Source organism: Vombatus ursinus, unplaced genomic scaffold, assembly GCF_900497805.2.
Source record: "Vombatus ursinus unplaced genomic scaffold, bare-nosed wombat genome assembly UNPS02014785.1, whole genome shotgun sequence".
Taxonomy (NCBI): Eukaryota; Metazoa; Chordata; class Mammalia; order Diprotodontia; family Vombatidae; genus Vombatus; species Vombatus ursinus.
The window spans coordinates 5435803-5463776 of NW_020954563.1; the positions used below are offsets into that span (position 1 = coordinate 5435803).

At 36.1% G+C, this 27974-nt stretch overlaps 1 protein-coding gene across 3 annotated transcripts in view; it reads right to left on the minus strand.

Annotated features, from left to right (window-relative positions):
• ZHX3 (zinc fingers and homeoboxes 3) overlaps positions 1 to 27974 on the minus strand; it is a 155939-nt gene that overhangs the window by 116748 nt on the left and 11217 nt on the right. For all 3 annotated transcript variants that reach the window (XM_027867051.1, XM_027867048.1, XM_027867050.1), the window contains exon 2: positions 3163 to 3349. The gene's annotated coding sequence lies outside the window, so the exon portion shown is untranslated. The remainder of the gene's footprint in view (positions 1 to 3162; positions 3350 to 27974) is intronic.

Below are 27974 nucleotides of genomic sequence, written 5' to 3' on the forward strand. Positions count from 1 at the left end.
TCAGTTTCTTCAACTGTAAAATGAGTTGAAAAAGAAAATGGCAAACTACTGCAGGATCTCTGCCAAGATACCACAAAAGGGGTCATGAAGAGTCAGACATGATTGAAACTAATGAACAATAATAGCATAGATGATGTTAAATTGATTTTTTAAAAATATTTTATCACCCTCCCCCATTACACGTTAAAACAATTAACATTTCTTTAAAAGTTTTGAGTTCCAAATTCTATCCCTCCCTCCCTTCTTCTCCTCCCCCTTCCCTAAGACGGTAAGCAATCTGATATAGGTTATACATGTGCAATCATGTAAAACATTTCCGTATTAGTCATTTTGTACAAGAAGACACAAACAAAAAAGAAAAAGGAAGGAAGGAACAGACAATAATATGCTTCAATCCATATTCAGACAATATTAGTTTCTTCTCTGGAGGTGGATAGCATTGTTTCATCATGAGTCCTTTGGGATAGTCTTGGACCATTGTATTGCTAAGAACAGCTAGGTCATTCACAATTCTGCTCACTTCACTTTGGATCGGTTCATGTAAGTCTTTCCAGGTTTTTCTGAAATCATCCTGCTTGTCATTTCTTATACCACAATAATATTCCATTACATTCATATACTAGAGCTTGTTCAGCCATTCCCCAATTGATGGACATCCCCTCAATTTCCAATTCTTAGACACCATAAAAAGACCTGCGATAAATATTTTTGTGCAAGTAGGTCCTCTTCCTTTTCCTTTTTTTTTTTTTTCAAATTTTCTTTGGGATACAGACTTAGCAATGGTATTGTTAGATCAAAGGATATGCACAGCTTTATAGCCCTTTGGCATAGTTTCAAATTGCTTCCTAGAATGGCTGGATCAGTTCTAAATTGTGATTTTCTAAGTCAATATGTGGCCAGTAGGGATCTGTTTCTAATTTACACCACTGCTCTAGAGGTGCTCTGTCTTATTTCAACTCCATGGAACAAGATGCTCAGTGTGCCCCACTTCCCTGCCCTCCGCCCCACCCTTTCCTGCTTCCTTTTGTGTGTTGTCTCCACCTTTAGATTTTAAACTCCTTGAGGGTAGGGATCGTTCCCTCCCCACTTTTTTAAAATTAATTGTACCCCTAGCCCTTAGTACAGTACCTGGCACTCATAAGGCACTTAATAAATGTTGATTGGATTGGACTGGATTAGTACACAGAGAACATTCAGATGGAATATTCTAGCTGAGAAAGAAAACCAGAAGGGGGAATGGAGAGGGGAAGGAAGGGAGGGAGAGAATGAGATCGTGAGGGGGGTTCTCCAGAGAAAAATATAAAGGATCTTTTTTCTAAAAGAACTGGAAAGAAGAGGTTTTATTCCAAAAAGAAGGGTAGCTCCAGAAAGGCAAGTTTTAAAGTTGAAGGAACAGACCAGAGGCATTAACTAGTAGAGTACTAAGTTAAGTATTGAACATGGTAGGTATCTGATATATATTTCTTGCCTTAAACTGAGAAAAGATAATTTTGGTTATATTAAATTAAAAAGTTTTTGCAAAAACAAAGCCAATGCAACCAAGATTAGAAGGAAAGCAGAAAACTGGGAAAAAATTTTTACTGCTAGTAAGGGCCTCATTTCTCTCTTTCTTTTTTCATTTCTCAAATATATAGAGAACTGAGTCAAATTTATAAAAATACAAGTCATTCCCCAATTGATGAATGGCTTCAAAGGATATGAACAGGCAGTTCTCAGGCAAAGAAATCAAAGCTATCTATAGTCATATGAAAAAATGCTCTAAATCACAATTAATCAGAAAAATGCACATCAAAACAACTCTGAAGTACCATATCACACCTATCAGACTGGCTAATATGACAGGAAAGGAAAATGTGGGAAAATGGGAACACTAATGCACTGTTGATGCAGTTGTGACCTGACCCAACCATTCTGGAGAACAATTTGGAATTGTGCCCAAAGAGTTATAAAATTGTGCCTTCCCTTTGGTCCAGCAATACCACTACTGGGTCTTTATCCCAAAGAGATCATAAAAAAGGGAAAAGGACCCCCATGTACAAAAATATTTATAATAGCTCTTTTTGTGGTGGCAAAGAATTGGAAATTGAGGGGATGCCCATTAATTGGGGACTGGCTGAACAAGTTTTGGTATATGAATGTAATGGAATACTATTGTGCTATAAGAAATGATGTGCAGGCAGATTTCAGAAAAATCTGGAAAGACATATATGAACTGACGCTGAGTGAAGTGAGCAGAACCAGAACATGGTACACAATAATGGCAATATTGTGCAATGATCAAATCTGATAGACTTGGCTCTTCTCAGCAATACAATGACAAATTGTACACAAAGACAATTCCAAAAGACTCATGATGGAAAATGCTATCCACATCCAGAGAAAGAACTATGGAGTCTGAATATAGATCAAAGCGTACTATTTTCACCTTTTTTTTTTGTTTTTTTTTCTTTCTCTTGTTTTTTTCCCCCTTTTGTTCTGATTCTTCTTTCACAACATGACTAATGTGGAAATATGTTTAATGTGATTGTACATGTATAACATATATCACATTGCTTGCCATCTTAGAGAGGGGGGAGGAGAGTGTTTGGAACTCAAAATCTTATAAAAGTTAATGTTGAAAAAAAATTGAGAAAGGGATTTTGTACATAGAATTTGAGGAAGAAGACAGAACACCAGATGACTTGAGTAAGGGAGTGTAAACTTGAATGTAATTGGGTAAATTTACTGGACAGTGAAAAAATATCTGTGGTATCACTGGTCAAATTTTATAGCGTGATAATTGACATTCAGAAAAGAGACAGACAACCACTTAGCAATGACAACCTGTCTTTTTTCTAACTTTGTATGTTTTTTTTCCAATAGCTGGTTCAGGTTGTCTTGAATTACATGCAGGTGATTATCCCAACTGGCAAATGAGGCCTTGCAGTGGGGTACCTGCAAACACAGAGAATAGAAGGAGCTGTACTAATTTGAGGGACTGAACAAATTAGGGATGAAAGTTTAGGCTGCTTTGACCTATGTAAAAGCTGCTCAGGTAACCAAAGTTCATTGAAAACAAGCACTTTTATTAAATAAGGTCATGATATATATCACAATTTAGGAATAGCTGCTAATAAATTCTATATGATGTTAGAAAAGTCCAATTGTTAACAGTCTACATACCTTGGTAGGTCATTCTTAGTCTATCACTGTAGATAACTTGTAAAGATCCATTTGAAGTTCTTCAGGGAAGATAGCTAGGCCAGGAATTTAACAGTCTTGCAGTCAAAGGTGCATTTCTCTGGTTTGACAAATAGTCAGCATTCCTGGAGCTCTATAGAACTGCTCACACATACTGGGTGTGTTCTGGCTGAAAGAAGAAAAAGAGCAAATCTTCAAATAGGTAACCATTAAATAACCAAAGAATTCTCTGAGCGCCCTATTAAAGTGTTGAAAAGTCACCAGGCTGCTAAATAGTGTGCCAAATACATGGTATTCTTTATTTGAAATGTCTCTAATCTGAAATGTGCTTTTCTACACATTCTCTTTGCGTGTTAAGTCAAAACCATGGAGTCATCAAACACTGGTACTTGTTGTCCTTTGCTCTCGAAGAGAACCAAAATGATATCACTATGCTAGAATCAAGTTTCAATGTGTTGGACTGTGGCTGATCACAGCAATATGAGCTCAGAACGTTCTACCACAGGTAGGGCACAAAGAGTCCATGTGTGCATTTGAGGTGGGTTCTCTAAATTTGCACATCTTGTGTTTCTTTTGGGCTACTTCAATTTTGCTTTGCTTAAAGAGCACAGTACCTTCTCTGATGATGGCACGCCATGCTGAGTGGTCCTGTACCAGTGTCTCCCATGTCACACAATCAATTCCAAAGTTCTTTTTGTGCTTGTTTGTTTTTTTGTTTTTTGTTTTTAGTGAGGCAATCAGGGTTAAGTGACTTGCCCAAAGTCATGTATGTGTCAAGTGTTTGGTCTAAGGTCTGATTTGAACTCAGGCCCTCCTAACTTCAGGGCTGGTGCTCTATCTACTGCACCACCTAGCTGCCTCCAATTCCAAAGTTCTTAAGAGAGACCTTGAGAGTGTCCTTGTATTGCTTCTTCTGATCGCCATGTGAACATATGCCCTGTGTGAGTTCTCTGTAAAATAGTCTTTTTGGCAAGCATACATTTTGTGTTCAAAAGTTATCAAAGAACTAGTCAGGGAAACAATCAGGTTGCTTAAAGACCTATGTCCCTAGATATGTCTTTAGTGGTAGCTGATTGAGCACATGTTAATATATGCAGGGATACAGTCTTCCAAATTTTTTTTTTGGTAAAAAAATTAAGGCTCCCTATGAGATAAGAAGTAAATCCCCTCTAAGTTTTCTAGCAATATGTACACAGTCTTTAACTATGGCCTTGATACTGCATGTGTTTCCAGATGGGATCTATGCCCTCAGTCAAAACTTTGCAAAGTAGTCAGTATGGTGAAAGTGATGTAGCCCTTTGTTTCCCAAATAGAGTTTTAAATCCACATGCTGAATGGATAAGTGGAGGCATTGCCTGGGATATCCTGGCTGTGACTATTTTCTATTAAAGAAAATACCCCATCTGGATAGGCCACCAAGATGTCATAAAGTCAAAGGGTGGTCCCTAGCTGGCCATTCTTGATTTTAAGGGAAAAAAAAGAAGTATAAATACTAGACCAAGTAGAAGAGGACAAGATTTTTAATTAAGAGAATAAAGGGATTATAAATATGGAACCAGGAAGCCTTAAGGATAATGAGTAACGGTTCTGTGGCTATGCTAACCCAAAGTAGGACCATTTTGTGGGTGGCAAGGTCAAATGCTAAGAAGGCTTTCTTATAACTTTGTTGTCCACAGAGGAGTCCTTCAGTTGCATGGGAATATTTTGATCTTGGACTCTGTGAAATTAGTGCCAAGTCACAAATTCATAGAATCTCAAAATTGGGAGGGAACTACATCTAATCCAACCTCTTCCTGACCAAGAATCACCTCTAAAACATATCTAAGAAGCAGTCACCTAACTTACATTTGCCAAGTCTTCTCAATTTCATCTCCATAACATCTTCTACATCAATTCCCTTCTTTCCAGACCCTCACCTGAACTATTTCAACAGTCTTTTGCAATCCTGTCTCTCCAAATAATCCATCCTTTACACAAATGCAAAAATCATATTTCTAAAACAATGATCTGACCATGTGACTTCCCTAATCAAAAATCTTCAGTAGCTCCTTATTGCCTCAGAATAAAAATATAAAAATTAAAGTTCTCCATAATAAGGTTTCAACCTACCTTTTCGATCTTTTTCCTCTTCACAAACTCTCCATTCCACTCAAACTGACCTGCTATTTTTCCCCCATAAACATTTCTGACCTCCATTTATTTGCTGAGGTGGTGGCTCTATGTCTTCATTGAACTGCTTCCTCTCTTCTGCTTCCTAGAATCCCTAGCTTCCTTCCAAGCACAACTGAGGTGTCATCTCCTAGAGAAGGTCATTCCAATTGGATTCACCAAGTTGTTGCTCCTCTCTTCCTCTTGAAATTACTTTGTATATACTTCATATTTACTATCTCTGTGTGTGTTTTATTCTACCATTAGAATGTAAGCTCTCTGAAGGCAGGTATTGTTTAATTTTTGTCTATGTAGCCCCAGAATCCTTGCCTTACAAAGTAGGAACTTAGTATTTGTTGTATTGAAGTGAGGTGAGAGGGAACCAATCTCCTCCCAAGGTAAAGCCTGTTCTACTTGTGGATAACTTTAATACAAAAAGGTTCCCATAAAGCAAATCTAAAGATGCATTTCTACACCTTCCATCTAACTGCCTTCTGGGACTAACAGAACAAGTATAATTCTTCTTCTTCTTTTTTTTTTACATTTTTATTTAAAGTTTTGAGTTCCAAATTGTATCCCTCCATCTCTCCCTCCCTTCCTTGATATGGTAAGCAACCAGATATAGGTTATTAAACATGTACAATTACGTAAAACATTTCCATGTTAGTCATTTTGTATAAGAAGACTAAAATAAAAAAATGAAGCAAAGTGAAAAATAGCATGCTTCAGTCTGTATTCAAACAATATCAGTTCTTTCTCTGGAGGTGGATAGTATGCTTCATCATTAGTCCTTTGGGATCATCTTGGATCATTGTATTGCTAAGAATAGCTAAGTCATTCACAGCTCATAGAACAATATTGCTGTTACTGTGTACAGCGTTCTTCTGGTTCTGTTCACTTCACTACGCATCAGTTCATGTAAGTCTTTCTCAGTTTTTTTGAAATCTGCCTGCTCATCATTTCTTACAGCACAATAATATTCCATTACAATCTTATACCACAGCTTGTTTAGCCATTCCCCAACTGATGGGCATCCCTTTAATTTCTAATTCTTAGCCACCACAAAAAGAGCTTCTATAAATATTTTTGTACAAATAGGTCCTTTCCCCCCTCCTTTTTTTTGGAAGTCTTTGGATATAGACCTAAGAGTGGTACTGCTGGATCAAAGGGTATGTAGCCCTTGGGGCATAGTTCCAAATTGCTCTATGATTGTGTCAGATTACAACTCCACCAACAGTACATTAGTGTCCCAGTTTTCCCACATCCCCTCCAACATTCAATATTTTCCTTTTTTTTTGGTCATATTAGCCACTCTGATAGGTGTGAAGCAGTACCCCAGACTTGCTTTAATTTGCATTTTTCTGATTAATAGTGATTTAGAACATTTTTTCATATGACTATAGATAGTTTTGATTTCTCTGTCTGAAAACTGCCTGCCTGTTCATATTCTTTGAAGTCATTTATCAGGTGAGGAATGACTTGTATTTTTATAAATTTGACTCAGTTCTCTATATATTTGAGAAAGGAAGTCTTTATCAGAGATACTTGTTGCAAATCCCCCCTCCTCCCAGTTTTCTGCTTTCCTTATAATTTTGGTTGCATTGGTTTTGCTTGTGCAAAAACTTTTTTAATTTTGTAAAAATCAAAATCATCTGTTTTACATTTTATAATGCTCTCTATATCTTCCTTGGTCCTAAATTCTTCCCTTATCTGTAAATCTGACAGATAAACTGTTTCATGCTCTCCTAATTTGCTAATGGTATCACCCTCTAGGTATAAATCATGTACCCATTTTGACCTTATCTTGGTATACAGTGTAAGATGTTGGTTTATACAGAGTCTCTGCCATACTGTTTTCCAGTTTTCCTAGCAGTTTTTGTCAAATAATGAGTTTTTGTTCCAAAAGCTTGGATCTTTGGGTCTATCATATACTAGATTACTGTGGTCATTTACTATAACGTAATTTGTACCTAATCTATTCCACTTGATCCACCACTCTGTTTCTTAGCCAGTACCAGATTACTTTGATGATTACTGCTTTATAATATAGTTTGAGATCTGGTATGGCTAGACCACCTTCCTTCACATTTTTTTCCACTGATTCCCTTGATATCTTCATGAGCTTTTGTTCTTCCGAATGAATTTTGTTATTATTTTTTACTAGCGCTATAAAATAAATTTTGATAGTTTGGTTGGCACTGAATGAATAGATTAGGTAGAATTGTCATTTTTATTATATTGGCTCGGCCTACCCATGAGCAATTAATATTTTTCCAATTGTTTAGAGCTGACTTTATTTGTATGAAAAGTGTCTTATAGTTGTCTTATATTTATATATATATATATATTGTCTTATTATATTTATTTGTGTGAAAAGTGTCTTATAGTTGTATTCATATAGTTCCTGGGTTTGTCTTGGCATACAGACCCCCAAGGATTTTATACTATCTACAGTTATTTGTACAGTTATTTTAAATGAAATTTCTCTTCTATCTCGAGCAGCTGGACTTTGTTGGTAATATATAGAAATGCTGATGACTTATATGGGTTTATTTTGTATCCTGCAACTTTGCTAAAATTGTTAATTTCAAGTAGTTTTTTTAGTTGATCCTCTGAGACTTTCTTTTTAAAAATTTTAAATAGTATTTTATTTTTTCCCAATTACATGTCAAGACAATTTTTAGCATTTGTTTTTACAAGATTTTGAGTTTCAAATTTTTCTCCCTCCCTCCCTTCCTCTCTTCTGAAAATGGTTGACAATTTGGTATAGATAATACATGTGCTATCATGTAAAACACATTTCCATATTAGTTACAGTTGTGAGAGAAGAAACAGATCAAATGGGGAAAAAAAAACACAAGAAAGAATAAAGAAAAAAAAATATGCTTCGATCTGCATTCAGAGTCCATTAGTTCTTTCTCTGGATGTGGATAGCATTTTCCTTCATGAGTCCTTTGTACTTGTCTTGGATCATTGTGTTGCTGAGAACTGAGCCATTCATAGTTTATCATCCCATAATTTTGATGATACTGTGTACAATGTTTTCTTGGTTCTACTAATTTCACTTTGCATCAATTCACACAAGTCTTTCCAGGTTTTTCTGAAATCTGCCTGTTCATTTCTTATTGCACAACAATATTCCATTACATTCACATACCAGCTTGTTCAGCTATTCCCAAATTGATGGGCATCTCACTTTCCAATATTTTGCCACCACAAAAAGGGCTACTATAAATATTTTTGCACATGTAGGTTTTCCCTTTTTATGATCTCTTTGGGATACAGACCTAGTAGTGGTATCACTGAATCAAAAAGTACGCACAGTTTGGTTGCACATTGGGCATAGCTCCAAATTGCTCCCCAGAATCACTAGATCAGTTCACAACTCCACCAACAATGCATTAGTGTCTCAATTTTTCCACATCATCGTCAACATTTATCATTTTCCTTTTTTGTCATATTAGCTAATCTAATAGGTATAAAATGGTACCTCAGAGTTGTTTTAATTTTTATTTCTCTAATCAAAAGTGATTGAGAACGCTTCTTTATATGGCTATAGACAGCTTTGATTTCTTCATCTGAAAACCGAATATTCATATCCTTTGACCATTTATCAGTTGGGGAACGGCTTATATTCTTAAAAATTTGACTCAGTTCTCTATATATTTGAGAAGTGAAGCCTTTATCAGAGACACTTGCTATAAAGATTGTTTCCCAGCTTGCTGCTTTCCTTCTAATCTTAGTTGCATTGGTTTTATTTGTACAAAAGCTTTTTTTTTTTTGCACTTTTTGGTGAGGCAGTTGGGGTTAAGTGACTTGTCCAGAGTCACACAGCTAGTGAGTGTTATGTGTCTGAGGCCGGATTTGAACTTGGGTCCACCAGGACTGGTGCTCTATCCACTGCACCACATAGCTGCCCCAAAAGCTTTTTAATATAGTCAAAATTATCTATTTTATATTTCAGAATGCCTGTAACTCACTCAACTTCTCCTCTAAGAAGTTGGATGCTACACCACTTGGTGCATATATGTTTAGTATTGATATTGCTTCATTATCTACAGTACCTTTTAGCAAGATGTAGTTTCCTTCCTTATCTCTTTTAATTAAGTCTATTTTTGCTTTTACTTTGTCTGAGATCAGGATTGCTATCCTTGCTTTCTTTTACTTCAGTTGAAGCATAACAGAGTTTGCTCCAGCCCCCTACCTTTACTCTGTGTGTCTCTCGGCTTCAAGTGTGTTTCTTCTAAACAACAAATTATAATACTCTGGTTTTTGGTCCACTGTGCTATCTGCTTCCATTTTATGGGAGAGCTCATCCCATTTACATTCACAGTTTTGATAACTGTGTATTTCCCTCCATCCTATTTTTTCTCCTGTTTTGTCCTCTCTCTCCTTTCATCTCTTCCCTCTTCACCAGTGTTTTGCTTCTACTACTTCCCCCTATTTGCCCTCCCTTCTGTCAATCATCCCTCTCCCCCTTTACTTAACTTCCCTCCTACTTTGCTGTTGGATAAGATAGATTTCTATATTCAACTGATTGTGTATATGATTCCATCTTTGAGCCAATACTGATGAGTGTAAGGTTCAAGCAATGCCCATTTGCCCTCCCTCCCATCTTCCCTCCACTTTAATCACCCAGTGTACTCCTCTTTCTCATCCCTGAATTATTTTTATGTCATTCTCTTAAATTCACCTTATACCCATACCCTCTATGTATATTCTTTCTAACTGAACTGTCAGTGATACAATTTTTAAGAATTACAAATATTATCTTCCCATGTAGGGATGTAAACAGTTTAGCTCTATTGAATCCTTTGTGTTTTCCTTTCCATTTTTACCTGTTTATGCTTCTCTTGGGTCTTGATATTGGAGATCAAATTTTTGGTTTAATTCTGGTCTTCTTATGAAAGCTTGAAAATCTTCTATTTCATTGAATGAACATTTTTTTCCCATATTGTACTATGCTTAATTTTGTCAGGTAAGTGATTCTTGTTTGTAGTCCTAGCTCCTTTGCCTTCTGGGATATCATGTTCCATGACCTCCAGTCTTTTAATGCTGCAGCTGCTAAGTCCTGTGTAATCCTGATTGTGGTTTCCTGATATTGAATGTTTTTTTCCTGGCTACTTGCAGTATTTTTTCCTTGGCCTGATAGTTCTGAAATTTGGCTTTAATGTTCCTTGGAGTTTTTATTTTGAGATCTCTTCCCAGAGGTGATCAGTGGATTTTTTTAATGCCTCTTTTTACCCTCTGGTTCCAGGATATGAGGGCAGTTTTCCTTGATAATTACCTGAAAGATGATGTCCAGGTTCTCCTTTTGATTATGGCTTTCAAGTAGTCTAATGATTCTGAAATTGTCTCTCTTAGATCTATTTTCCAGGTCGATTATTTTTCCCATGAGGTATTTTACATTTTCTTCTATGTTTTTATTCTTTTGAATTTGTTTGATTGATCTTTGATGTCTCATAGAGTCATTAGCTTCTATTTGCCCAATTCTAACTTAAAAGGAGTTGTTTTCCTCAATTAGCTTTTGTACTTCCTTTTCCATTTGGCTAATTGTACTTTTTAAGGAGTTGTTTTCTTCAGTGAATTTTTCTCTCCTTTTCTATTTGACCAATTCTACTTTTTAAGTGGTCATTTTCTTTTCCCCAGCTGTTGACTCTTTTTTTCATAATTCTATTGTATCACTCTCATTTCTTTTCCCAGTTTTTTTTTCTAACTCTCTATGATGTTTAAGCTCTTTTTTTGAGCTCTTCCATTAATTCTTTCTAGGCTTGAGACCACTTCCTGTTTTTCTTTGTGGGTTTGCCTATAGATGTTTTGACATTGTGCTCTTCTGAGTTTGTGTCTTGGTCTTCCCTGTCACCATAATATCTTTCTATGCTCAGATTCTTTTTTTTGTTGTTTTTTGCTAATTTTTTTTGGATCTTTTTCCTTTCTTTTAAATTTGAGCTCTGCTCCTGCGAGAGAAGGGGCACTGTCTCAGGCCTCTTGTGCCAGGCGCTGCAGGACCTGACTGTTTGCCTGGTGCTGCACTGATGTTGCTCTGAGGCCCATGGGGGACCCTTGTGTCTGGTGCTGTGCTGAGGGAGTAGGGGTGAGGTATGGCTGGTGCTGCTAGAGGTCACAGGCATCTGGCAGCTTACCTGTTGTTGATCTGGAGTCTTAGTGCTGGTGTCTATGGTGTGCTGAGGTTGGTGGGGTGTTTTTATATTTCCCTGGGGATACACTGAAGTACATGGTGGTCTGCCCCCCTGGAGGTTGCCTGTTTACCCAGGGATATGCTGAAGCACATGTGGTTCTCAGAGCTGGAGTTTGCCCATTACCTGGCTACGCTGAGGCATGTGAGGTACAGCTTGGTGTTGGCATTTGCCTACTCCACCACACTGAGGCTCAGGATCTCCCACTGGTTTGCTAAGGTGGGGCTTGTTGTTGGCTTGCTGGGATGCTTCCTATCCTGGATTGCACTCCCCTTTTACCTGAGACAGATCTTTTCTGTCTATCTTCCAAGCTCCTTGGGCTCAAAGATTGTTTCACCCTATCTTTTCGCTGGTTCTGCTATTCCAGGATTTGTTTGGGGGCACTATTTTATGGTTGTTTAGAGGTGAACATGGAAGAGTTATGGCAATTTATTGCTTACTCCACTATCTTGGCTCCCAGAAGTCTCTGGGATTTTCTAAGTATAACATCACATCACGTGCAAAGTGATAGTTTTGTTTCCTCATTGCCTATTCTAGTCCTTCAATTTCTTTTTCTTCTCTTATTGCTATAGCTAACATTTCTAGTACAATATTAAATAATAGAGTCTAATTTCCTTCCTACATGACAATTGTGCAGATGCTTATAGACAGCAATCATGTTCCTGTTAAATCTCATCTTCAGGGAAAAAAAAAACAAAACTCTTGTGTCTTGAAGTTCTCCTATTGCACAATCTAGAGGCCCTTCACTATCCTTGTCTCCCTCCTCTGGATAGACTTCATCTCATCAATGTCTTCCCTAAAATGTGGCACCCCAAATCAACCACAATACTCCAGGTATGGACTGAGCTTATCCTGGATAATGCACATTTCTTAAGATAGCTAAAGATTATAGCTTCTTTTTTACTCCTATATGAAACTATTATGTCATACTGAGCTTGCAGTTCACTAGAACTGCTAGATATTTTTCAGACTATCTTGTCACACTTTCTCTCATCTATTTGTGAAATTAATTTTTTTAATTCATACATAGTAATTGATATTGATTCCTATTACATTTAATCTCATTAGATTTGGCCAAAAGTTCTAAGCTGTTCTTTTGGATTCTGTGTCTATTAGCCAATGTGTTAGTTATCCCTCTGAGCTTTATGTCAGCTGCACTTGAAAAGCATGCCACCTATGCCTTTTAAAAATCACTGATAAAATTGTTGAAAAACACAGGCCCAAGTGAAGATAAAAGAACCTTTGGAGTACTCCTTCAGGGATCCTTTCCTTTGGAGCTGTAAACTATTTCGGTCCAGTCATTTAGCCAATTGCAAATCCACTTACCTGTCTCTGCATCTGATCAACTAGAATAACATGAGGAACTTCGTAAAATGCTTTGCTAAAATCTAGGTTAACTATGCTTGCAGCACTTCCCTTCATTTACCAGTATAGTAATCCTATCAAAAGAAGAAAATTAAATTAGTCTAGTATAACCTATACTTGAAACTTAGTAATTACCACTTCCCCTTCTAAATATTCACAAACCACTCTTCGTAAAAATAATTTCTTTTTTATTATGAATTTAGCAAACATCAACTAACATGAGCATTTCCATATACAAAGAAAAATGTATATGAAATCATGACTATCTCATTTGTAGATTGTTTCTAAAGTATGTATTGAATACTTTAGTATTAAATATTGTACCACAGTACTGTATTAAATACTACAATACTATAGTGGAGTACCAACACTGTTTTACTAGACCTGTCTGTGTTCTCTTTTGACCTTCTTTTTGCCCTTATTCAGGTATTTAAAAATATTTCATTGTTGTTCTTTCCATTCTTACTTTCAATTTTTTCTGCCATGGGTTTTTAGTCATCCTCCATTATCTTATGTATATATGTCTTCTAAATTACAAGTTGGCCAATGAGTTTAAATCTGAACTGTGCATCTAAACAGGTCTATTTTAGATAGCTCCTGTCTTCTTTGTCATTGGAATGGTTTCCCTTTGTGTCTTCAGAATTTCATTCTGGAGAATTTCCCATTCCTTTTAGAATGACTTGCCCTGTGGAATTATAGGCCATGGAATTCTACTTATTTTTTCTCTGAAATATTTGAAATATATACAGTTCCCAAATCAATCACTCAGCATTTATTAAGTGCTTACTATGTGCTAATCACTGGAGAAGCAATAAAGAAAGGTGAAAACAACCAACTTTGCCCTCAAGGAACTCACACTCTAATGAGGGAGACAATAAGTAAACAACTCTGAAATATAATACACGCATACACATATATGCTTTCCTACCCCCATCCCTACCCCAGTGCTTTCCCTCTTGAATTACCTCCATTTATACTATGTTTATATTTATGTATACATAGATAATATATTATATCTATAATATATAACATATTTATATATAGCTAGAGGGTAGCTAGGTGTCAAAGAGGCCTGGAGTCAGGAAGACTCATCTCTGTAAGTTCAAATCTGGCCTTAGACACTTAGTAACTATGGACTGGTAACCTGACTGTGGGCAAGTCACTTAACCCTGCTTGCCTCAGTTTCCTCATCTGTAAAATGAGCTGGAGAAGGAAATTGCAAACCACTCCAGTATCTTTGCCAAGAAAACTCTAAATGGGGTCAAAGAGTTTGACAAAACTGAAATTAATGAACAACAAAAATATATAGATAAATAATCTATTATGTATCTGTCACCTATATCTAGCTACAGATAGATATGCCATACTATCTATCTACATATTATAAATATATCTCTATAAATCATGGAAGGATAAAGCAAAGAATAATTTATTTATAGAGATCTATTTACATAGATCTCTATATTATAGATCCATACATCGTATATATTATATAAAGCAATATATAGGTTTCTATAAAATATATAGAAATGCATCTATATGTTATCTTTCTATAGATAAATATAGATGATATAGATATAGTATAGCTATAGTATGAATAGTATAAATAGAGGTAATTCCAGAGGGAAGGCACTAAGAGTGGGGAGTATGATTAGAAAAGGCCTCTTGCAGAAGACGGGATTTAAACTAGGTCTGACCTAGGGGATGCATCAGACTATGCTCATCATTCTTTTGTTTCTGAAGCACAAACTGTAAGATGTAATTACAAACTGTAATCATGTTCCCTCTCCCCCCAAGATTCCCACTGTTTCATCTTCAGCAATCAAGTCTCTCCCTGATGGTCAAAATCAGTCCAGAAAGGCAATTTCCCTTGTACTTCGTCCACTGTTTTGTTAATTACTCTGGCCAAAAGCAAAGAACCCCAGCAAATACTCAGATAACTGAAGTCTTCCATCACTATTATATCATACTTCTGTGCCATGCTCGTAATTTACTTCATCAATTCCTCATCTAATTCCCCCATCAATGTGATCTGAAGTGTACTGCCATAACAATATTTATCTTCTTCCACTGACCTTTTTCCAAATATTATCTACCATACTTTCCATCTCTCCATTTTCTGCATATCTTCAAATAAGTATGTATGTGTGCACATGTGTGTGCATATTTAATGTACAAAGATAGCCTGCCCACCACCTTTAATCTATTTTCTTCCTTTTTAATGTAGTATCCCCTTCCAGAGCCATTTCTAGTCATGAGTTACACACCACCAAGTTTCAATGATAGCTAAAAGTTTGAATTTTCCTTCTTGGGATAAGTTTTCTAGATTACCTTGCTTATTACCACATATTCTATGTCTTTCATGGGATCACAGATTTAGAACTGGAATGCACCACTTTAAATTACTATTAATCCAAATTATATGGTCTTTATAATGGACCATTAGATATTATTTAAGCCAAACTCACCATTTTCCAGATTAAAAACAAAACAAAAAAAACAGAGATCTAGAAAAGTTAAATGACTTGCCAAAGGTCATACAGGTAGAAAGTGAAAGAGTCAGGTTTGGAAACAAGGTCCTCTGACTCCAAATCCAGTGCTGTTTTCATTTTACCATAGAGCCTTTAATGATGCCTCTATAATTGGGTAAATTTTACTACTGGCTCTTTTCTTGGATATTGCCATTCATGGTAAGGATATGGGCTGGTTTTCCTTTGTACACATGAGATCAAGCCATAGTCATAGAGGTCAGGATTCATATGAGTCTGTCCCAACTGTGCTCCTATTATTATGGTCAAGTTAAGAAATATACTGGGCTGCTAAAAACTAGGAGCTTCATAGATCAGAATGTTGCATAGTCTGACTGCTCTGCAACCAGAGGTCTCAGATGTGATGAAGACACACCTTTGCTTCCTGGACATCACTGAGATCTTCCTTACTATCATTAGCCTCAGAGTGTCAGCTGAGTTTTACAGAGAGAGTTTTTAGGAACCTCTCCTCATTTTTCCTGGAGTATTCATTTAGCTAGTAGTCAGTTTCTATAAGGAGGGAAAATAAGTTCTCAACATTTTGAATACAAAAAAGGAGGGGATTAATCATTTGAAAAACTATCCTCCACAGAAGTGAAACTGCAGTGGTATTTCAGGCAATGCAATCATTTGGCTTGATCCTTTCTCTTGGTTTTGGAATACTGCTGTACAGCTCCACAGAAATTGGGTCAAGAAGTACTTCTTTAGACACAAGTTTTGTAGTGCCATCTCAGCCAAATGGACTATGTCTGTCTCCCAGAAGGTGTGGGTGAGACCTTCTATTATCAACACCACCTGGTCCAGGATGAAGCAATTAGTTTCTAAGGATCTAGAGACTCAATTAAAAGCAGATTCCATGAAAAGGATAGGGTCTACCCCACTTTGTTTATAAAGGCAAATACATGAAAAGGTGAAGAAAAGTAGTCACTGATGAAACTGTGCAGCTTCTTTCAAGGCTGACAAAAACATTCCAGCAATGGTACAGATGATGTTATACTATATGAATAAACAGCTTTCAAAAGAATTTAAAACTATCAGTAATTATATTAAAAAGTTCCAAATCCCCAAATTAATAAAACAAAGAAAAATCTTAAATAATCCAGTTTCAGAAAAGAAAATTTAACTAGCTGTATAGGAACAACGAAAGAAGGGAAAACAAACACCCTAGTGCACATGAATTTATAGAAGAATATATCAAGCTTTTAAAGAACAATTCATACCTACCCAGATTATTCTCAAAACTTAAAGAAAATACTCTACAGAGCTCCTTTATGAGACAAATATAGTTCCAATACCTAAATCATGGAAAGATAAAGAGACCTTTATAACAATTAGATTCATATGTATCTAATCAAAATTTTAATATAAAACACTGGCAAAAAGGTTACAGCAATCATTCACTATGATCAGGTTGGACTTGTAGCAAAGATGCAAGGAGCGTTCAAGATAAAGAAAAACAATTAACATAATTAACCATATTAAAAATAAAACATCTCAAACCACAGATCATTAGATGCGGAAAAAGTCTTAAACTACAATACTTACGCTTAAAAAAAACCCTATAAAGCATAGGTAAGAGAAGGATCATTTTCTCTTAAAAATGATAAAGAGTATCTTTTTAAAGTAAAAGCTAGCATTATATGCAATGGGCAAATACCATAAGCTTTCCCAAAAAAACACAAGATTATTTATTTGACACAGTTCTAGAAAAGCTAGCAACAATACTATGACAAGAAAGAAACTAAAGGCATAAAGACAAGGAGGAGACAGAACAATGCCTGTCGGCTTACCACATAAAGCTTTACTTTAAAAATCACCAAAGAAGCTACTTGAAACAACTAATAGCTTCAGTAACATAGCAGGATATAAAACAAACCCACAAAATCAATAGCATTTCTATATAGTAATAACAAAATCCAAGAGGGAATAATAGAAAAGGAAATCTCATTTCAAATAACTAAAAACACATAAAACATCTGTAAGTCAATCTACCAGGGCACACTTAATATTTGTAAAATATAATTACAAAATACTCTTTCAAAAAATAAAGAGCAGATTAATTGGAAAGACATTTAATGCTCATGGATAGGCCATGATAATATAATAAAAATGACATTACTACCTGAATTTATAGATATAATGTTATTTCAAAGTACCAAGGGGATACTTGACAAAGCTAGACAAAAATAATAACAAAATTTATTTTGAAGAATAACAAATCTAGAATATTAAGAAAAACAATGAAAAAGTAGGAATGAAAAAAGGATAGGACTTCTAAATCTCAAATTATAGTCTAAAGTGGCAATTACCAAAACTATTTAGTACTAGTTAAATAACAGAAAAGTAGATCAATGGAATAAACTAAAAAATGAAGAATCTGATAAACCTGAAAGCATGTAGCACTCCATCTGGGGCTATTTCCCCAGCTTACCATTCACAAGTTTATAAATTAGGAGGGTGAAGTGGTGTGGGTAGAGGGATGATGACTTCTGTTTCAGGGTTCATGGGGATTCATGCGCTAAAAACTATAGCTCATTAGCCCCACTACAGTTTCTCCTTAATAGTCAACCAATAGACACAATTAGCTCAAAGCAAAGGCATTTCCTAAAATGGTATGACAACAGTAGCTATAAAACATTCTCCATGGCAAACCTGGGGTAACACTCTCCAACAACAACAACAACAACAAAAAACAGTGATAATGGGAAGAATTGAAACAAACAGGGTAGTAGTAATAAGACACTGTAGAGAACATACATAGCCAAGGCAATTTGAACCTCTAGGCGCTATAGGGCCTTGATGTTTTCTCTCTCCACACCAAGTTACCACACTACTGGAATGTTCCAGGTACAGTGTCTCTGCTGGATTGGTTTTCCCCTCAACTCTAAATCCCCAGAGCTAGTTCTCTCAAATTCACAGTCTCTGCACTCTTCTTTGCTGCTAGAAGTCTTGATCCTCAGAGCTGTTTCTTGCTTCAAATTATTTGACTCAATTCCTTCTCTGCTCCATCTTTTAACTGGGCATATTCACCTGCTATCCCTAGGCCTGGCATAATCTCTCTCCTCATCTCTGACTCCTGGCTTCTTTTAAGTCCTAGTTAAAATTTCACCTTCAACAGGAAGATTCTTATCTTCCTTAATTCTAGTACTCTCCTATTGATTATTTCCAATTTATCTTGTATATAGCTTGACTGTACATAGTTGCTTGCATACTATCTCCCCTATTAGACTTTGAACTCCTTGAATATGCAAGAACTATTTTCTGTCTTTTATTTATTTTTGTTTGTATCTCCTATGCTTAGCACAGTTCCCGGCACATAGTAAACACTTAATAAATGTTTATTGACTGGATGACTGGAGAATTGGTGTCTGCTCCCTGCTGTATTCAGTATTTTCCTGCAGGCACCAGAGCCATACTCTTTTAAAAAAGCTGCTCATGTCCTGGACACACTGCAGAGGTTAGTAAGTTAGCTTCTGGTGAGCTGCCTCTAATTACTTCTTGGAGAACTTTATCCAAAAGGGGTAGCCAGGTATTGACTGAGTTAAGCTGAGTTAGTTGAGTCACAATACCACTTTATCTGCTGCCTTCACCTTTTCTTTCTGTGATTATCTATCTTTATGATTAGTTTAACATCTCATTATTTATGATAACATCCTGGGGTGGGGAAAGGTTAAAGGAGGGAATTAGTCAGAAACTAACTCTTCCCTTCTTACTAGGAAAGGCCTCTTAATCTAACAAGAAGTACTGAGTAAATTGGAAAACAATCTGGCAGAAATTAAGTTTAGACCAACATCTTTAACAATATATGCCACAATAAATTCAAAATAGACACGTGACCAGAATACTGAAAGTCATACCACAGAAAAATTAAAAGAGAACCAAATCAGCTACATTTAACCACATTTGGCCATCACTAGGAAACGAATTCTTTTCTTTTTTTCTTTTTTGGTGGGGCAACTGGGGTTAAGTGACTTGCCCAGAGTCACACAGCTAGTGAGTGTTACGTGTCTGAGGCCAGATTTGAACTTAGGCCCTTCTGACTCCAGGGCCAGTGCCACCTAGCTTCTCCTAGGAAATGAATTCTTAAGTACATAAAGGATAGAAGCTATTATAAAAGGTAAAATCAATAATTTTGATTACATGAGTTGAAAAGCTATTGCACTAACAAAATGCAACTAGGATGAAAAGGGAAGTGGTGAACTGGGAAAATAATCTTTGCATCAAATATCTCTATGGATCTGATATGCAAGGTATATAAAAAACTAACACAAATATGTAAGAACAAAAGAGTATAGATAAATGGTCAAAGGATATGAGCAAAAAAATTCTCAAAAGAAGAACTGCAAACTATTAACAACTATATGAAAGAATATTCCAAATTTCTAATGGGGAAACGAGCAAATCAAAACAGTTCTGAGGTTTCAATTAATATCCAGCAAAATGGCAAAGATAACAAAAGACAGGAATAGTCAGCATTAGAGGGGTTGGAAACACAGGAATGCTGCACTGTTGGTATGGATGTAAACTGGTTTAACCATTCTGGAAAGTAATTTTGAATTACGCAAAGAAAGTGACTCAAATATCCTTTGACTCAAAGATCTTAATGATAAGAAGTCGATAATAAAAAGGCCCCACATATACCAAAATATTTATAGTAGCACTTTTTGTAGTAGCAAAGAACTGGAAACAAAATAGATACCCATCAACTGGGGAATGCCTAAACAAGTTGTGATACATGCATGAATGTAATGGAATATTACCGTTCTATAAAAAACAATAAAAGGAATACCAAGAACTATGGGATTACTTCTATGAACTGATAGAAAGTAAAGTAAGCAGAACTGGGAAAAAATATACCCAATGATGCCATAAATGGAAAGAATAACAACAACAAAATAACAAAAATGAATGCTCTGAAATTATAATGACTAAGCTTAGTCCCTAAAAAGAGATATGAGAAAGCCGACCTTGCTTCTGTAGAGTCTGGATGAGGAACATTGCATATGTCAGAATTTTTCAATGTGTTAGTTTTGTTCATTCCTCCCCCCCCCTTTATTTTTCTCTGTTATAAAAGATGGCTCCCTGAGAAGGGAAGGAATAAGGGAAACGTTGGGAAATGTAAGTGATATAAAAACAAAAGAATAAAAACATTTTTTAAAGATGCTCCAAACCACTAGCAAAAAATTATAAATTAAAACAACTCAGGCTTCACCTCATATTTATCAAATTAGCAAAGATGACACAAGGCAGTGTTGGAGGTGTTATAGGAAGACAATCACATTACACTATTAGTGGTACTATGTTTTTTTTGTTGTTGTTGTTTTGGGTTTTTTTTTGGGTCAGGCAATCGGTGTTAAGTGACTTGCCCAGGGTCACACAGCTAATAAGTGTTATGTGTTTGAGGCCAGATTTGAACTCAGGTCCTCCTGACTCTAAGGCCAGTGCTCTATTCACTGCACCACCTACCTGCTCCCTAATTAGTGGTACTATGAAAGAAGAGTAGATGACCTTTATTTTCTTTGTAAAATATTAGATAATCTACTCTAAGTGGTAGAGGGGGAGATGACATCTAGCTTAAATTATAAAGGTCTAGAATAGTCAGGTAAATTCAAAACAATCTATACATCTGCAAAAATTCTTACCAGCTCCTTTCACTCATTAAGGCTACCTACTGCCTCTTCCTTTGGCTGCCCATTTCATTAGACTTAGCATACCTAAAATTTAAGGATTTGGAGTTACAGATTGTGAGATCATCTAGTTTAACCCTTTCATTTTACAAATGAGGAAACTAAGGCTCTTGGGGGTTAAATGATAACTTTAGTCAAAGAGTCTCAGTTCAGTTCACCAGTTCACCACTAAATGATGATGAAAAGGAACTGACTTCCTTCAATTCTTCATAGGCTTATTAGCTGATTTCTTTTATTCTCTGAGAACACTAGCAGAGTCATTCATATGACCACTAAGAATCTTACCCATATCTAGACTTAAGCTATGGTTTTCTTAAAGGAGAAAATAATAGATGAAATCAAGCCACATCTAGAATACCATGATCAATTCTAAGCAGTATATTTTAAGGGAGTATTTTGATAAACTAAAGCATATTGCAATTAATTTGTTAAATCCTATGTGCTACATTAAGGGATCAGATAATAACAGCAGTCTTCAAAATAATCCAAGGAATTTCATGTAGAATCAATTCATTAACTAGTAGTTATTAATCACTTACTATGTACCAAGCACTGTGCTAGGAACTGAGGATATAAATACAAAGAATGAAATAATTCCTACACACAATGATCTTATATTCAAATGGGAGAGACAAATACGTTTGAAAGAAATATATAGCACACACACATTCATACAAAGTAGTTAAATATAAGATACTGGATGGAAAGGAAGGCACTAGCAGGTAGAGTGGGGAGGGAGGGTCAGGAAAGGCTTCATGTAGAAGATAATACCTATGTTCCATCTTAAAGGAAAAGAGAGACTCTTTGAATCAGAAATAAAGAGGAAATGCACTCCTGGCATCAGAGATGATCAGTGCAAGGGTGCAAATACTGGAATTGGAATGTCATGTGTGAGGAAAAGAGAAGTGGCCAGTTTGGCTGGATCAGAATGCAGGAGAAAGAATAATGTCCAATGAGTTCGGAAAGATAGCTTGGGACCTGGTTGTATAGGGCTTTAAAAGCTAAATAGAGGAGTTTATGTTTTATTCTAGAAGCAATAGGATGTCACTAGAATTGGCTGAATAGAAGAATCACCTGGTCATATCTGTGTTTAAGGAAAAATATATTGACAGCAGTGTGCATAATGGACTGGATAGGTAAGAGACTTGATATAGGCAGACGAACTAGGTAGAAGAAGGTTGAGTTGTTTTGTACAAGCTCCAAAGGACAGAACTGGGATAGGTTACAATAAGACAAATTAAGAAAAAACTTTCTAAAAGATAACTGCTGAACAATGGGACAAGTTGGCTCATGAGGTCTACCAGAAATCTAGTAGATTAGATGATCATCCATTAGGAATATGCAGAAAGGATTTCTGCAGTGGATAAGAGGCTAGACTAAATTATTTGTGGTGAGATAATCTTTTCCAATTCTAAGTATTCACAATTTCGGGGGGAGGGGGAGGTAAAGTATCACTTCAAAAAGCTTTGAGCTACCAAGGTCAAATCTTAATAAAACCTAGAAGCAAGAAAAACAGGAACTGTTCATATTTGGAAATCTGTCTTTCTGAAATATCTGCTTAGACTCTCTAAGTTGTCAAAATTACACATAATAAAATATTCAAACTTATCTTTATCTGTTTATTAAATATATTTCTGAAATCTGACAGCATAAGCATTGCTTCTCTTACCATAGACTTTTACTATATATCTTTAATGGCAATTTTGTTACTTAGTCATTATGAAAATTCATTCCAACACAAACTCAGAGAAAGGATTCCTTCTACTAACTTTACATCAAAACATCATGACTCAATACCTACCAACATCAATATTTTGAGCATTAACATCATTAACAGCTATGAATCATGATTTAAAGAATAAACAGGTCTCCACCTTATAGTATACACAAAATCTAATTTGGAGAACACTTTAAAATATAGCTCAGTGGAATGTTGGTTTTTTTTTCCTCTAAGGTATACTAAGTAGTTAAATATTGAACAAAGTAGATATTTTGATATAGGCTTGTTGCATTAAAATGAGAAAAGGATTTTGTACAGAGAATTTGAGGAAGAAAAACACCAGATAAATCTTAAGTAAGGGAGTATAGATTTGAATGTAATTGGGTAAATTTACTGGATAAGGAAAAAAGATCTGTGGTATCACTGGTCAAACTTTTACAGTGCTAGTTGGCATTCAGAGAAGAACAAGACCACCACTTAGCAACAGCAACCTGTTGTTTTTCTAACTTTGCATGTTTTTTTCGAACAGCTAGTTCAGGTTGCTAAAATCTAGAAAAGTTATCTATAACATTCTTCTGATCTACCAGTCTAATAACCCTTCTCCAAAAAATGGGAAATGAGGTTAAATTCAGTTGATCTAATCATGATGAAGACCCACTGGCTATATGTGAACACCATAGCTTTTTCTTGATGTTCAATCATCATCTGCATTACAATGGTCCTAGAATTTTTAAATTTTCAACTTAAGCACCAAAAAAGGACATTTCCATGTACCCAGAATATAAAGAGTTGTATATAAAATTGAATCTCTATTTCTTAGCACTTCTTTTAAAAAAGTATATAATAAATTCCACACGTTTAAAAAAAACTGTCCTAATTGTGTTTCCTTTTGAAAATTCCTATATTCCTTTAAACTTTTTTAAAAGTTTCAATTGTCCTCTTTCTTTTTTCTGGCAGCCCTATTACTAACTGTTCCTTTTCCCCTACTCCCCTCCACCAAAAACCATGAAAAAGAAAAAACCAAACCCTTGTAATAAGCATAGTCAAGAAAAGTTAATACATACAGTGGCTGTGACCAAAATTGTATGTCTTTCTGTACCTTGAATCTATTTCATTAAGTCCTTTGGAGACCTAATTGATCATAGCTTTGATCAGAGTTCTTAAGTTGTTCAAAATTGTTTTTCTTTACAATGTTGTGGTCCTCATGTAAATTGTTCTTTTGATTCTGTTCATTTCACTTTCTTACAGTGTAATCACATTACAAGGGCAGCTAGGTGGTGCAGTGGATAGAGTGTTGGCCTTGGAGTCAAGACTTATCCTCAGGAGGTCAAATCTGGCCTCAGACACTTACTAGCTGTGTGACCCTGGGCCAGTCACTTAACCCTGTTTGCCTCAGTTTTCTCATCTGTAACATGAGCTGGAGAAGGAAATGGCAAACCACCCCAAGAAATTCTTTGCCAAGAAAACTCCAAATGGGGTCACAAAGAGTCAGACACAACTGAAACAAGTGAACAACGACATTACATTATATACATATACCATAATTGGTCCAAACATTCCCCAATTGATGGATATGCCCTGAGATTTTAGTTCTTTTTCTTCCCCCTTCCCCATCTGTCTCTTAGGATCAGGAAGTTTGCTTATTCTCTTCCCAATATTATCTTCCCTCTTAAGCACTACCCCCTCTCTATTCCCATGTTTCTCTACTAAATTTGCTGTATTTTACCACCAAAATGCATTATTTGTGTGTTCAATTCTCCATGGTTCATTTCAGCTAAGAATTAGATTCATTAGATACCCATTCCCCTTACCCCTTCTCAATTCTGGTTAGTCTTCTTCTCACTTAATGTAATTTTGAGAAATAGCACATTCCAACTTCTTATTCCTCTTTTTTTGCACTAGTGTACTTCTCCTTTTACCCTCTCTTCTCTCTCCTCTCTTCAAACCCTCACAACAAATGAATTCCCCTCATCCCACCATCTCTATTTTTCTTAAAATTAACTCTCTCAGTACCCTTCAAAGATTTAAGGTTCCTTACAGAATACCTCTCTTCTCATCCTATGAGAATGTTAGTTCTACATCATCATAAAGATTCCTCTAGGCTAAATTTACCTTTCTAGGTTTCTTTAGATTCTTGTGTTAAGATTTCTAAGTTTCAACTCAGCTCTGGTCTATTCATCAAAAATGCTTGAAAGTCCTCTGTTACATTAAATAGCCATTTTTCCCCCTGTAGGATTATACTAAACTTTGCAGGGTTATTCTTGGATGTAAACCTGTATCTTCTGCCTTTTGGAATATTGTATTCTAAGATCTCCTCTCATTTTAAGTAGAAGCTGACAGGTCTTATGTGATCCTGACTGTGGTTCCTTGTGACTTAAACTGCTTCTTTCTGAATGCTTATGGTATTTTTTTCTTTGACATGGGAGCTATGTATTTTGACTATGAAATTCCTGGGACTTTTCCTTTGGGTGTTTCTTTCAGGTGGCAATCAGTGGATTCTGTCTTTATCATTCTGGTTCTAACAGATCTGGGCAGGGTTTGTTTTTTTTTTTTTAATTATGATTCTCGAAATACAATGTCCAGGCTTGTTTTTTTAATCATGGTTTTTAGGGACCCTAACTGAATTCTTAAATGATCTCTCTCCTGGGCCAGTTTTCTAGGACAGTTTTAAAAATATAATAGTTATCTTTCATTTTCTACTTTTTTTCAATTTTATGTTAATATTTCTTGCTCTCCGATGTATTTGATTGGTTTGGTTTATTCTAGTTTCCAGGGAGTCCAGATTTGTCATTTGCTGTCCTAAATTATTTATTCTCTTTCCAAGTCTTCCTATCAGATTTTATTTCATTTGTTATCTCTTAATTCATTTCTTCTAGGCATTCATATAGTTTTCATAGAAAATGAATTTACTTCTTTGACTCTGCTTATAGTTTTTGATGGAATTATTCTTTCCTCCTAAGCTGGATTTTTGGGTATCTGTAGAAGCAGAATGATTTTTATGCTGATCAGCGTCTTCTTTGGCTCACTCATTTACTCAGCTCTAGTTTCTGAATTAGGGATTTGTGACAGGGACAGACACCACTCCTTGATGTGTTTTGAAGTGAGGTGGTTGACCCTGATTGGTCTTATTCTAGGTCATTTAGGTTATTCTGCTGACCTCTACACTTCCTAGAGTTAGGGCTGTGATCTTTGGGGTTCAGAGTGCCATATAGTCAGAGGCCTCTATGGCATCTCCAGGCAGAGTGCTAGGGATCTCAAAGCTTGGGAAACCTGAGCTCTCCTGGTCTGAACACTTCCATACCACACTGGTCACTTGCATTTGTGGTGGCTTCAAAGGTCCCCACTCAGGGTTTCTAGTCACTGTGCCTTTCTCAGGGGAGCCTGCTGCTCTATCTCTAGACTCAGAACCTTGCAAGCTATATATCTGATCCATTTCTGCTCAAGCTGGGGGGCTGCCAGTTTGTATGCATACATTGTTATTGGTGGGCCCCCCTTCCTACTGCCTGCAAACTTCTGGCTGAATTCTTGTACAGTTCTGGGATAATATAGTTTCTCACTACTGAATTTCTTGATTATTCAATCTTATGCAAATTTCAAGTTTCTGCTAGAGTAGGTATGTGGAAGCTGGGTCTGCCTTCATTTAGTCAGTCATATTGGCTGGACATCACATTTGAGAATGCACTGAATACACACTGAAGTCAAGCTTACTGGCCTATAGTTTGCAGAAAAAAAAAAACAAACAAATGGCCCCTTCGGTAAACTTTAGCAAAAGGCTCCATTTCTAACAAATCAGTAACTTTTACACATCATCGGACTAATCAAAATGAGACTCCATTTTTTAAGGGAAGTTGTCAATTTCCATTAAAATATTCTCCTTTTTATAAGGTGACTGGTTTTCACCCATTTGAGGTTAATTGCTGTAACAAAGACAGAAAGTGTTGGTTTCCCTGTCACACTTTCATTCTAACAGATTGTCCTAAAATGGCAAAAGGATGGGACAACAATTAGTACAAATCACTGTACTATTGCCGACGCTAGTGGCAAAAAAATGAAGTCAAATGTAAGGGATAATAAGCCTAGCAAGAGGAAAGGGTAATAAATTTCTGTCTTTGATTTTATCTTTTATACAAAAATCTTTGCCTATGTGGATACTGAATATTCCTAAGCTAAGGCAGCACTTGTAATATAATACAAATTATAATAGTTGGTTGAGACTGCCCCTAGAATCTGAAGCCTAACTTACAACAATATAAAGCTCTCTCCAAAGTCCTTTCAGGGAAGTTCTACATGGATCTAGGATACCACAACTGCTGAATATCAAATAAACAGCATAATTAGAAGAAAAACTAAAATATTTTGATGACCAAAAGAAATCTGGTATTAGGTGGATTAAAAAAAGTGTGGTGGTATTAGGTGCTTAGTCACAAGCAATGTAATTTGCAGGTTGCCAATGGTGGACTGCAATCCATATAATCAGGTAGTTGAACTCAGTTTCTTGTGCCAAGAGAATAAAAACTCTAATGGTAGTGAGTACATGGGGAGCTAGGTGGTACAATGGATATAATGTCAGGCCTAGAGTCAGGAAGACTCATTTTCCTGAGTTCAAATCTGGCCTCAGACACTGTGTGATCCTGGGTAAGTCACTTGACCCTGCTTACCTCAGTTTCCTCACCTGTAAAATGAGCTGGAAAGGAAATAGCAAACCACTCCAGTATCATTGCCAAGAAAACCCCAAATGGGGTCACAAAGAGTCAGACATGACTGAAATGATTAAACAACAACAAAAAGTGAATAATATATCCTCCTGATATGATAAGAGTATGAGAAAGGAAAGTACAAATACCTTGTCCATTTTTCTAAAGAAAATGTTTAATTCTCTTCTAAAAACAATGCATGATTATGTTTGAATCACTTCAAAAGAAGAAAGGGAGAGAAAAGGAATGCACCGAGAGAGGGGTGATGCGAGAGGAGGAATGGGGCAAGCTATAAATGGGGCATACAAGGAAGAATTTATAAAACAGAGGGGGGAGTAGGAAAGAATGGATGACCCTTGAACCTTTTTCTTCTCTGACCTGGAACAGGGAAAGAATGAATACATACACACACACACACACACACACACACACACACACACACACACACACACACA